The sequence below is a fragment of the Panthera tigris genome, chromosome C2, assembly GCF_018350195.1.
Source record: "Panthera tigris isolate Pti1 chromosome C2, P.tigris_Pti1_mat1.1, whole genome shotgun sequence".
In the NCBI taxonomy this organism is placed as follows: domain Eukaryota; kingdom Metazoa; phylum Chordata; class Mammalia; order Carnivora; family Felidae; genus Panthera; species Panthera tigris.
Genome location: NC_056668.1, coordinates 42,707,873 through 42,720,604, shown reverse-complemented (window position 1 = coordinate 42,720,604; position 12,732 = coordinate 42,707,873). Strand labels below are relative to the sequence as shown.

Genomic DNA, 12,732 nt, shown 5'->3' with positions numbered 1-12,732 from the left:
AAAATATATTCCAAAGGGACCTCCTTTACCCTGGCCCCCTCATGACTTCATGTAAAGGAACTGCCTTTTTTTTTTTTTTTTTAAGACAATGATAGCATGAGCAGGGGAGAGGCGGGGTCAGAGAAAGGTGGGGACAGAGGATCCAAATTTAGGAAGTATAGGCTCTGTACTGGAACTAACGAACCCTGGGGTCATGCCCTGAGCCTGGTGCTCAACCTACTGAGCCACCCAGGAGCCCCTGGAACTGCTCTTAAGTAACTTCCCTGGCTGCTCTTTCCCCAGAGAAAAGCGACTGATGAGAACAGTGAGCTAGAAGAAGGATCCCTCAGCTACCAAGCTGTCCCTTCAGTTCCTTGCCATGGCAAACAGGGCTTGACCTTGTGTAGGAGGCTTACAGCCTAGGATACGTTTGATTCATGGAAGTTCAGAAAGCCTATTTGACTGCACATAGAACCCATGTCCTTCAACTTAGGTGTTAACAATGCTGACATTCTAATCTCCCATTCCACTGACCCATGTCCATTTCTCAACTGTTTCAGAACTCAGGCATGAAAGAGAACACTGTTACGTATTGACTAGTTCAAACACCAGTAATAAGGATTGAATAGTGTTCGTCCACCTAACATAGGCAGGATGTGGTTACAAATAACTGTGTGATCATGATTAGAGCAGTTTTATTGGAAGTGCGACTGTAATGTGTTGGACCATAAATGTGGTACGAGCGGTGATCAGAAGGACGGATTATTTTTACGACAGTGCTGGCTTTTGAAAGGAAAGAAACCGTGTGCTCATTGAAGGCTTGGTGGTGAGGGAGTTCTGTGGCTAGCCTATTGTTACTGCTTTTTAATACGAACGGAGCACAATATGTTTAAAGTTTTAGGGTAAAACTAGCTGAAGGTGCAGGAGAGAGCGTGTCCTCGATGAAGTGTAGTCCTTGAGAGAGAGGGCATAAATTTCAGAGCACAGGTGGGCAGGCAGCCCCTGACTGAAATAAGAGGGAGGCAGGGCAGGGCAGGTTTACATAAACAAAGCACTAGGAATGCAAAGCCCAGTAACATGATCTTTGTTTTCCAGGAGCTCTTTTTAGGGGCTGGGTGAGACAAACTGAATCAAGCTCGAAGCCTAATACAAGGTGTAAGATGAGATTTGAAAATTCAACTCTTCTCCTATAAAGTGACTCTCCTCCAATCTCAGAGTGCTCATTTATTTTCCCATAGGAAACAAATAAAACTGGAGAATGAGTTTTTGATGCAGTCCCTACATGAAGACAGTTTAATACTTAAGAAGAGTGCTATCACTCAAATCATTGTTGTGTAAATTTATGCCAGGCTTTTAAGGCTTCATCAATATCTTGGCCTACTATCCTGAATAAATACTTGAGAAGTAGCCTGTTACTGTTAAAGAGTGTGTTTATTTAGCTTTGGGAACTTCTGGGATCGGACGGTTTAACGTTTTTGTGAGATTTCTGTCCAAGGTATGTAAGATATGAGAATTTATTTGGAAAATGTTCTGAATCTAGAGTATTTTCAAAAAAAAATCTACAATGTATATAATCAAGACATTTCTCTGCCAAAGCCTGAGTCAGCAGCACATGAGTGTGCACAAGGCAGAGTGATTTAGGGAAGGCAATAAAACAAAATAAAATACTAATCTCGAATATAAGACTGGTTTGAGTCCAGCTTTCCTTTCCCTAGTTTGATCTCTGGCAGGTTGCTCAATTTTTTTCTTTTAGTTCCTTTACTTATAAACTGGGGAGAGAAGGGAGAGAGAAGAGCAGTCTTTATTGACCACTAGCTTTGTTTACTGTGCTCTGCTGGGAGATTTATTTACTAGAGAGCGGGAATGTAGTGGTGACAGATATGGAGTCTGGAGCCAGGCTTCCTAAGTTTGAAGTTTGGTTCCCCCACTGAATAGCCACGTGACCTGAGTTAGCTTCGTAAATTCTTTATGCCAATGTTGAGTCACCTCTAAATGTCAGTGACAACAAAGGTTGATGACTCATTGTGACTACTGAGTTAATATACGGAAGCACTTCAAACTGTGTCTAGAACATGATAAGAACATAAATATGAACTGTTTTATAATTTACCTCACATGGTATTTGCAACGATCAAATGAAGTTACAGAAAAAAAGCACTGTTCACCACAGTGCCTGGCACCTAATAAATTCATGATAAATGGCACCTATAATTATGTTTTCTAATAAGATTTGGTTGACAACCTTGTCATTGGGTGGTACGTATCCCCATTTTCAAGATAAAGCAACTGAAACAATAAAATTCTAAGAACCTTTGAAACAGTGGGAAGTAAAATCCAGAATCAAGTCCTTTTCTAAATATTTTTAAAAGTCTGCGTTCTTTCCATTAATTTATTGTATACGAATGAGTCAAAATTTAATAATGCCTCTTTCACAGTGTTGTTGTAAGGATTAAAGGTGTCAATGTTTATACAACGAACTACAGGCGCTGAATTAATTTAAGGTATCATTACAGTCCATGGGGAAGTCTGTATTCTTGAGTCCTACCTGCCATCATATTCCAAGAGAATACGTACTCCAGGTGTTGACCACAGTTTAGGATATCATAACATCGAGTATCTCAAGGACTCTCCTAATTTGTTAGAGAATTCAGAGGAAGAACAGAGAAAGTGAGCCATCTGAATCTACTTTATGGACAGCTGCCTAGGCACCAGAATTGATATAGAACATGAATATTATAGCTTCTCTGTGAGGCAAACAAATGAGTACTCTTTTTTTTTTTTACCCAAAACCAAACCAACCACACACGTTCTTTAAATAAATGACAATGTACTAGTGTGTGTGTGAAAAAAAGAGATTTATGCAAAGATGCAGTAAGTATATGACAGATAAATCAGTGAAAATGACACGATAGGGAAAATCAATACTAAAATCTACAGCAATAAAAAGGAGTAAGTCATGTGAAAGAATGCATTTCTACATCCATCGAAGTAAAATTAATTGTAAATGTGCCTAATTCATTCAAGTTAGAAGACATTCATTTTAGCAAGCTTATACTATGAGCCTGGAAAAATTTGTTAGTTTTTAATTTCAATGCACATCTCATTTTCTATAAATATTATGATGAACATATCTATATAATTAACAATAGCCAAGAAAAGCAATGCCTAATAAACCTAGTATCAAGAATTATTGAATGCAAATTAACTACACAATTCATAAGTGGTATAATTAGTTTTTAATTAATAATCCACTTGACCTTTTAGGAAGTAGATGATATTTCTTTATTGCTGAATCACACTAGAGACAAGCAGGAGCTATCCTTCAATATTTGCATCAGGTGGTAAATAGCCTGAATGATTAGTCGTCACATTTAGTTTGCTTAAAAAGTAAATATTTTTCCCTACCAGCATTATTGTAGGAACTTGAAATTTATCTAAAAAGAATTAACTAATGTTCGATATTTAAAAAACGCTAAACCATTTTTAGAATTATGGGATCATGAGATCCAAATGCTGAAGAGTAGTTATTCTGAAAAAATAAGAACATCTCAATTGATTAACAAATTCAGAGTTTATCACTATTTCAGAAAGGAAACACATATAATCCAAAATAATCAGATCCTCAGCATCAAGATGGGGTTTCTTAATAGGTTGTGGATTTCCTCTGAAATACAGTGTGAAGCTTACTCAGCCTCATTTTTTTAATATTTAAGGGATTCTATTTATTACCTATGTCTTAGAATCCATAATTATTTTTAATAATCTGTTCTCTTATAAACCATGTACAAGCTGAAAGGCGCCTGGGTGGCTCAGTTGGCTAAGCGTCCGACTTCAGCTCAGGTCAGGATCTCGCAGTTCATGGGTTCGAGCCCCGCGTCGGGCTCTGTGCTGACAGCTCAGAGCCTGGAGCCTGTTTCAGATTCTGTGTCTCCCTCTTTCTCTGACCCTCTCCTGTTCATGCACTATCTCTCTCTGTTTCTAAAATAAATAAACGTTAAAAAAAACTGTATCTAGAACACTTTTGCAATTCTTTCTATCCATCTATCATCTACCTACCTATCTACCTATCATCTATCCATCCATCATCTATTTTTATTAACTTATTGTAGAATGGATTTAAATATTTTTCCTGCTTCTCTCACTATCTGAAGCAGGATCTATTCCCAGATTCTTGCATTACATCAGTCAACAACTCTTTCAGATAATAAATGTCATTGTAGATAAATATATTTGCTGTTCCTTCCACAACAAAAAATAATACTAATGTGTAAAATTAGACTAGAGTTTTTAGATATTTGAGTTTAATGATAAAACATTAACTCTTCTAACACTGAATCTTGTGAAAAATGTTACACTGCTCAGAAAAAACAAATTTTACAGGAGGTTGAAGTATGTAATGTGAAAAACCTGATTTTTTTCGCTTTTTATTATCAATAGAATAGTTGTTTGCAGTATATCCTCTGCCAATTTATTTTCCACAACCTCCAAAGATTCTCCTTATCTTACTTTAGATATTTTGTGAAATATTATGCATTCTGTGGCCTGAGCTAAAATAGCCATGCTATCCATGTATTCTAGAAGTTAAAATTTTTCAATTACTCTTTCTGGTTAAAGAATTACATAATATTTTGTATTACTTAAAAATAAATAGTTTGTTACATTAAAATGACCAGAGTATTTAGGAAATGTTTCTCTATTTCATTAATCCGCATGGAATAATAAACTGTAAAGGAAAATATGCTGAGTTGGCATTCCCACTTTTAATTCAGACCTTCACAATGGACAAGCTATGACCTCCTGAAAAAAGTACAAACAAAATAGTTTCTTCAGTAGTTGGGGTAGGAATTCATTAATTTGGAAACATTGTTTAACCAACCCTAAAGGTAACAATTTCGATCCAAGAAAAGCAAGGATGCTAGTTACAAAGGCTTCAGAGAAGGCCAAACTACCCTGTTTAAGATAAAGAGAGAAAATGTCTTTATTGTTGCAAAGAGGTTGGATGGAGCAAGATGAAAGATCATAACAGTGAAAAGAAAAGACAAAGTGAGATGATCCGAGGGTAACAAAATGCCTGAAGTGCTGCTATAGACCAAATGTTTGTATGCTCCCAAAGTCATATACCGAAGTCTTATTTGGAGGTGACGTCTTTGAAAGTGATTGGGTTATGAAGGTAGAACCCTCATGAATGGAACTCGAGCTCTTGTAACAGAGATCCCAGGGGCTCCCTTCCTCCTGTGAGGACACAGCAAGAAGATGGTGGTTTATGGATCAAGAAATGGGCTCTCACCAGACACTGAATCCACTCCCACCTTGATTTTGAGTTTCCCAGCCTCCGGAACTGTGAGAAATACATTTCTGTTGTTTATGAGGCACTCAGTTAATGATACTCTGTGATAGCCACCCAAATTCAAACATCCACTCATAGGTGAATGGATAAACAATATGTTGAATATGCATGTAATGGAAAAGTATTCAGATTTAAAAAGGACCAAAATTCTGACACGTTATGTGTGCTACCACATTGAAGACGTTATACTAAATGAAACAAACCAGATACAAAAGGACAAATACTGTAGACTTCCTAGAATTCCTAGAATAGTCAAATTCATAGAGTAGAATAGTGGTGGCCAGGGACTGGAGGGAGCGGAAAAGGGGGAGTTAATTTTATTGTTTAATGGGTACAAATTTCAGTTTAAGAAAATGAAAAGTTCTGGAGATGGATGGTGGTGATAGTTGCACAGGATTAAGAATGTACTCAGTGCCACTTAAAAATGATTAAAATGGTAAACTTTATATAATGTATATTTTACCACAATAAAAAAAATATTTTTTTAAAGCCAATAATGGAGGGGATGTGAAAGAGCGTTTCAAGAATAAAGATGCCTACAGTTCCATTTGAAGTTCCTTGTGATACAAACTCCACTGTTTTCTACCACTGAAATCTTTAAGAAAGCATATTGTGTTCATGTAAAATTTTAAGAGGCTAATGGTGATCAACGTGGTTCAACATATACAAAATCAGAAACCCAAGGAGGCAGAGAAGACTATGAATATGTAAGTCCCCTGAGAACTTGCATCAATCTTAGGGAGAATTTTGGGCTTCTATAAATCATGCTATTAAGAGACATAAGATAATTTTTATCCCCAAGATACAGAGGAGGACCCCAGCTGACACATGCATGACCTTCCCAAAGAAAGGTAAAAGAAAACATTGTGGCTAACCTCCATGAAGTAAGAGGTGCCTAAAAAAGTGTTTTCTGCCCAATGGGTAGATATTTGAGGAAACATTTCTTGCTCTAAGAGGATGCATCAAATTAAAAACAAAATAGTTAACAAAAACTATATGCTTCAAAACCACCTTTCACTCTACCTCCCCGAACATACTCCAAAGATAAGTTATATATAATGAAAATAGTGCTTGAAATATTACTTATTTACTCTTAAGACATCCAAGTTTGCTTTGGAATACCACTTTTATTAAAAATAAACATGACGCATCGTGATCTATGCAGGGTGTTAGCTCTTCAGTATCAGCAATTCTGAAAGGCAGCAGAGTAGAGGACTTACAGGAAGCAAGGTGTGACTTTAGACAAAACTAGACTAATATTGGGTGGTCTTAGGAAAACTGTTTATATCTTTTTGCCTGAAAGATTGCTAAAACACCATCTCTCCTGCATGCCGTCCCCTCCCTCTGGACTCTGGTAACTGAGGACTTTGCCCTTCCTGGAAGAGGCACTGTGCCTTCTCCCTCCGCGAGATGACGGAGTGCTGGGATGGGGAACGTGACATCAGGAAGCCTTGTCACCTTCTGCACATGATGATCTGGGTCTCCCCGAAGGGAAACTGTCTGGCCATCCTCACCTACCATGACGTGGGGTTCAATCACAAGCTGTGCTCCAACACCTTCTTCAACTTTGAGGACACGCAGGCGACCACTAAGCACTTTGTGGTGTGTGACACGGATGCCCCTGGGCAGCGGGTGGGGGCATCGCAGTTTCACCAGGAGTACCAGCTCCCCTCCATGGAGCAGCTGGCTGCCATGCTCCCCAGCATGGTGTAGCAAGTCCGTGACTGGCATTGGAGTGAGATCCAGAGCCTACCTGCTGGCCAAGTTTGCACTCTCCTTCCCCTACCTGGTCAAAGGGCTGGTACTGATGAACACTGACCCCGACGACAACAGCTGTCCAGCCTGACCGGCACTTTACCTGCCACGTGCTATCCCACCTTTCAAGCCAGGAAGAGCTGGTGAACAACACAGTGCTGGTGCAGAGCTACCGGCAACAGTTCGGGAAGCGTGGTGAGCCATGCCAACCTGCAGCTCTTCTGGAACATGTACAACACCCGCAGGGACCTGGACTTTAACGGACCTAGAACAGGACGCAATGCTAAGACCCTCTGCTGTCTGAAGATGCCGGTGGTTGGGGATAATGAGCCTGCCGAGGATGGGACGGTGGAGTCCAGCTGCAAACTGGATTCAACCACCACGCCCTTCCTGAAGGGGGCAGATTCCAGAGGGCTCCCCACCATCACACACCCAGGGAAGCTGAGTGAGGCCTTCAAATACTTCCTGCCAGGCGTGGGCTCCATGCCCTTGGCCAGCAGGACCAGGCTCGCCTGCTCTTGTACCGTGTCTGTCACCAGTGCCAGCTCAGCGGAAGGCCGCCACTCACCCACAGGCCTGCACCCACTCAGGCTGGGTTTGCTCAGTCACAGCATGGAGTTCTGTTGAAGTCCTTGGCCCAGCAAAGATGCCCGCCTGCCCCTGCCTTCATCAACATCCCCCTGTCCTCATGCCAGCTTGTTTTGCCTTTAGTATATTTTTGTGAGGCCGAGGGGAGAAAACAGGTTTACTTCTTTTTGATAAAGAGCTGAGGGGATTCATCCTAGATGCTGTAGCAGAACAGTCCCCAGATGGTTTAAGAGGCTCACTCCTCCCCAAATTATTCACCTTGTTAACTCGGCTGAGTTAGACCCCCACAGTCAGGGCTGGGGGCAGGGAGGAAGGGGATTTTCTGATGAAAGAGTTCCAGTCCTTCTCTGGGCAGGATCCAGGGTAATAGCCTGGATTGAAGAAAACACGGCTGATCCCCTTGGGCAGGCAGGTTTGAAGATGGGTTGGCGTTTTGAGGTGGTGTGCTGGGACAGCAGAAGCACGGGGTCCAGCTCAGGCACAGGGGTGACAACCAGGAAACAGCAGTAGGAAGCACTAAGGGGCAGGGGCCCTGGAGATCCTCAGGACCTCTTTTTCCGCATCTCCTCCACCAAGCATGTCCATTTCTATCTTGTAGCACGTGTGATAATCATCTGAACAGCGTCTCCTACAGACACTCCGAGGAGGCAGCAGTTTTCCTGGTGTTCTCTCGGCTGTCATGGTGATATAGGGTCAGGCAGACAGGGGCTGAATAGGATTTCTCTGACCAAGGAAGACAGAACACAGGAGGACCTTAAGGGCAGGAACCCCAGAGACTGTCTCTTCCAGCCCATATACTCCACCAGCTCCTGGCCCTGTCCCATGTCTGAGCCAAGGCCCTGAGGTAGAAAGTTTGCCTGATCCTCTGTCTCCATAGGAGCCTGACTTGGGGGCTGAGGTTAAATGCTAGGACAGCCCATGAGGGATGGACATATCTGTGAGAACTTCATTGTGTCTCCCTTTGGGAGCCAGTATGTGGCTTGAGGCAGCAGTGGCTGAGAGTCCCAGTTTTGGATCCCAGGTTCCCTGGAGGACAGTCCGATCAGCAGCAGTGTGTCCAAGGCCATCAGAAACATGGTGAGAGTTGCTAGAGAGAGTTCTGGACAAGCTATGACAACATTTTATGTGGGCATCACTAAGAAAGAAGATAATTTTATTTGGAGATAATATGATCTGAGGTAGTGAGACTTCTGCAGGCCCACATCTATATCTCAGGACCATTGGAGTGGCTTGGGCTGCAGCTTGTTGGATCCTGGGATGGGAAGTGAAGGTTCCTCAAGTGAACAAGGGCCAGGCAGAGAAGAAAGGCTCTCCACGTACCTGGTCTCCTCCTTTTACCAGAAGCCCAGGACTATGCCATATACTTCCTACCCAGCCACACTATCGGGAAGAATCTCCTGGCCCAAAAACCAGAGCCGTTTGTCTTAGAGCCTAAGTCAATGGCCACAAACTGTAAAACAAGTAAAAGAAGGGAGAGAACAGTGAAAACTCCCGGTTGGTGTAGGAAGCAGTTGTGTATGGGGTGCTCTGAGGCTGAGAGGACACTTGCAGCCACATTTCCTCTGCAAATATCACCCCCTTCTAGAATCTTCACCCATTACTAGATTGGTCCAGAGCCTGGCAGAGTATTAGTCTGTCCCCAGTTCTATTCATTCACGTGCTTCCTTTGAATATTCAATGTGACTGTTGAAAAGCTGGTAGAATTAGTCCCTCTTCCTATAGACAGTGTTGCAAATCTTGATTTATACCCTCTGTGTTCTTTCAGATGAGATATCTGTGAATATCTATACATTATTTATATATAAATATATATATATATACACATATAATATACATATATATATGTATATATATACACATATAATATATATATATTATATGTGTATATATATATATATATCCTCCTGTGTGTGGTTTTCCATCAGAGATTGTTTCTCTGGTCAAAGTGAACTTTTAATGGAGTTTATTATCTTCCTCTCTGTACAAAGTGAAGAACCTAATTTTGTATATTCTAGTGGCTGAATACATGAAATTCTGAGATGACAAAATGTAAAACAAATAAAAACCCTTGTCAAAGTAAAAAATTTAAAAAAATATATTGCTATTGCTAAATATATTTAATATATAATACTTTTAAGATATTATAAACTTTTATAAAATTTTTAAAATATTTAATATGTAACAATATATAAAAATATATTGCTATATTGCTAAAAGGGGTTTAAAAATACTGAGTCTCATATCTCATTCAGTTTCACAATAAATTATTATCGTTTATAATCTGTTACATATAATTTTAAAGAACTTTCCACAATTAGAGGATCAAAAAATACTTGTTGGCAATTTATTAATTGTATTAGCTTTCTATTGCTGCTCTAACAAATTACCACAAACTCAAAGCTTAAACCAACACAAATTTGCCATTTTCCAGTGTTGTAGGTTAGAAGTTCAATCCAGATCTCACTGGGCTAAAATGTTGGCAGAGCTATGTTCCTTTCTGGAGTATCCAGGGGAGAGAATTTTCCAGCTACCAGAGGGTGCCCACATATCTTTGTTCATGGCTCCTTCCTCCATCTTCAAAGCAGAAATACTGCTTCAAACAGTAATTACTTCAAAACAGTATATTACATCTGTCTGATCCTTCTTCCTTCATCATATCTCCCTCAGATGCTGAACTCAGCTGGGAAGTTTCCATCAATATTAAGGACCCATGTGATTAGACTGGACTCACTTCAACAATACGAGGTTACCTTCACATCTCAAGGTTCATACTTTCAATCACATCTGCAAAGTCCTTTTTGCCATGGAAGGTGACATATTCACATGTTTTGGGGATTAGGGCATAGACATGTTTGAAGGACCATTTTTCTGCCTACCTCATTGATGTTAAAGACATAATGCTGAGATGCCTTGAAACTGTGTTTTCTTTCCATGAAGATCCCAACACAGTGCATGAGAGTTGTAAACTACCATTCTGTATATTGACTATATCCCATGTGATTCATCTATGGGAGGAAAAATGATGGTGGAATATAATCAATTGGCCAAGTAGGAAGCCAGCTACTTTAGGCATCTTTAATCAGAAAGGCACTGCAATTAGCTTCCCACTGGGCACAATCATAACTAACTCTCAGTATATCTCAGACTGACGACAATATCTATAATGTGTTCTTCATCTGATGCTTCTATCCATAAACCTCCATAAACCTTGCAAATACCAGCAGTCTCATTTTCCATAGCCTCCAAAATACTAATTTCACCATGCCAATGCTCATGTCAAAAACACCGAACATTCACAAACTTTCAACAAGACAAAGAGTTTTAGCCTTCAATTAGCTTCGCATCCACTCAACAGGAATGCATCCTTAGAAGCTGGAAAAAAAAATGGGGCTCCTGGGTGGCTCAGTCAGTTGAGCGTCCAACTTCAGCTTAGGTCATGATCTCACAGTCTGTGAGTTCAAGCCCTGCGTCAGGCTCTGTGCTGGCAGCTCAGAGCCTGGAGCCTGCTTCGGATTCTGTGTCTCCCTCTCTCTCTGCCCCTCCCCTGCTCATGCTCGCTCTCTCTCTCTCTCTCTCTCTCTCTCTGTCAAAAATAAACAAACATTAAAAAAACAAATTAAAAAGAAGCTGGAAAAAATAAATAATTTAATTCAACAATTAAAAAAATGATAAAGTTTCTCGGTGTATTCTTTTGCTAGGGCTGCTGTAACAAAATACCACAAACTGGGTGACTTGGAACAATAGAAATGTCTTATCTCATGGTTTCGGAGCCTCAAAGTCTGAGATCAAAGTGTCAGTAGGGTTGATTCCTTCTGCGGCTATAAGAAAAAATCTGTTCTGTGCCTCACATCTAATATCTGGTGGTTTTGTCATCAGTCTTTGGTTAGAAGCAAATTGGGGTATCACCCCAATCTCTGCCTTTATCTTCACTTAACATTCTCTCTCTTCTGCACGTCTGTCTCCAAATTTCCCTTTTTGGTGTCCTACAAGGACACCAGATAACCTCATGTTAACTTCCTTACTTCTGTAAAGATCTTATATCCAAATAAGATAACATTTTAAGATATTGGGAGTTAGGATTTGAACTTCTGAATTTTGGGAACACACGATTCAACTCATAACACTCAGTGTTAGGTATTGACTTGAATATATATATATATATATATATATATATATATATATATATATATATATATAGATGCCTCTTGGCAACATTACTTTGTGTTTCACAGTGGCTCAGACATAGAAGTAAAATTTCATTCTGTGGATTGACATCCCCACATGGCAAAATGGTCATACAAAACATGATTTAGGAAAAATAATAGTATGAAGCCATAATAATTCAGGCCCAGAATTTTATTTTGTGCTATTAGTACTCAAGCACTTAAAAACTGTAAAATTCCTATTAAGAACTTTGTGCAGTGGGTCACTTCACTTGTGCCACTTAGAACTGATCAAAAGCTACTGCCTCCTGCCTGGTTCGCTGCAAATAAAATCTGAATACACAGTGCACAGTGTGGCTTAACTTATGATAGCAGTCAGCACCAACTAAATCATATTTTTCATGTCTCAGGCAATAAACAAAAGCACAAGTCAAATAGCAGTGAAACTAGAAAATACTACTATTTTAAGTTATTGATAGCAAAATTTCTTATCACTTCCCTGCCAAGGTTGAAGGACAAAGCCACTGACACACAAAGAAGTTCGAATATGTCTATCCATGAAGATGATAAGAAAGCCTTAAGGTCAGATTCTTATCTAAAATAGTTGTTGCTGTTGTTGTTGTTGTTGTTTTGTCTGCTAAGGAACAGTTAAGAAAAAAAAAAAAAAACTAGTCTGCCACCCACTATATAAACCTCAAAACCGACTTAAGTATCATTTAGACATTCATTTAGACATCCAAGGATCTATCACATGCCAGACATTCTTCTATGTTACATATCTATGTAACATACCTTCTATGTTACATATCTAATAATAAAAGATAATCCCCATTGATAAAAAAATTAGTCTTTTTATTTCATTTTTACATTATGATTATTATTTTTAGAGGGAGAGCACAC

General features: G+C 39.8%; 1 pseudogene; it reads left to right on the top strand.

Moving 5' to 3' along the window:
- The first annotated feature begins 6,736 nt into the window (after positions 1 to 6,736).
- LOC102964880 lies at positions 6,737 to 7,708 on the top strand (annotated as a pseudogene).
- The last annotated feature ends 5,024 nt before the right edge of the window (positions 7,709 to 12,732 follow it).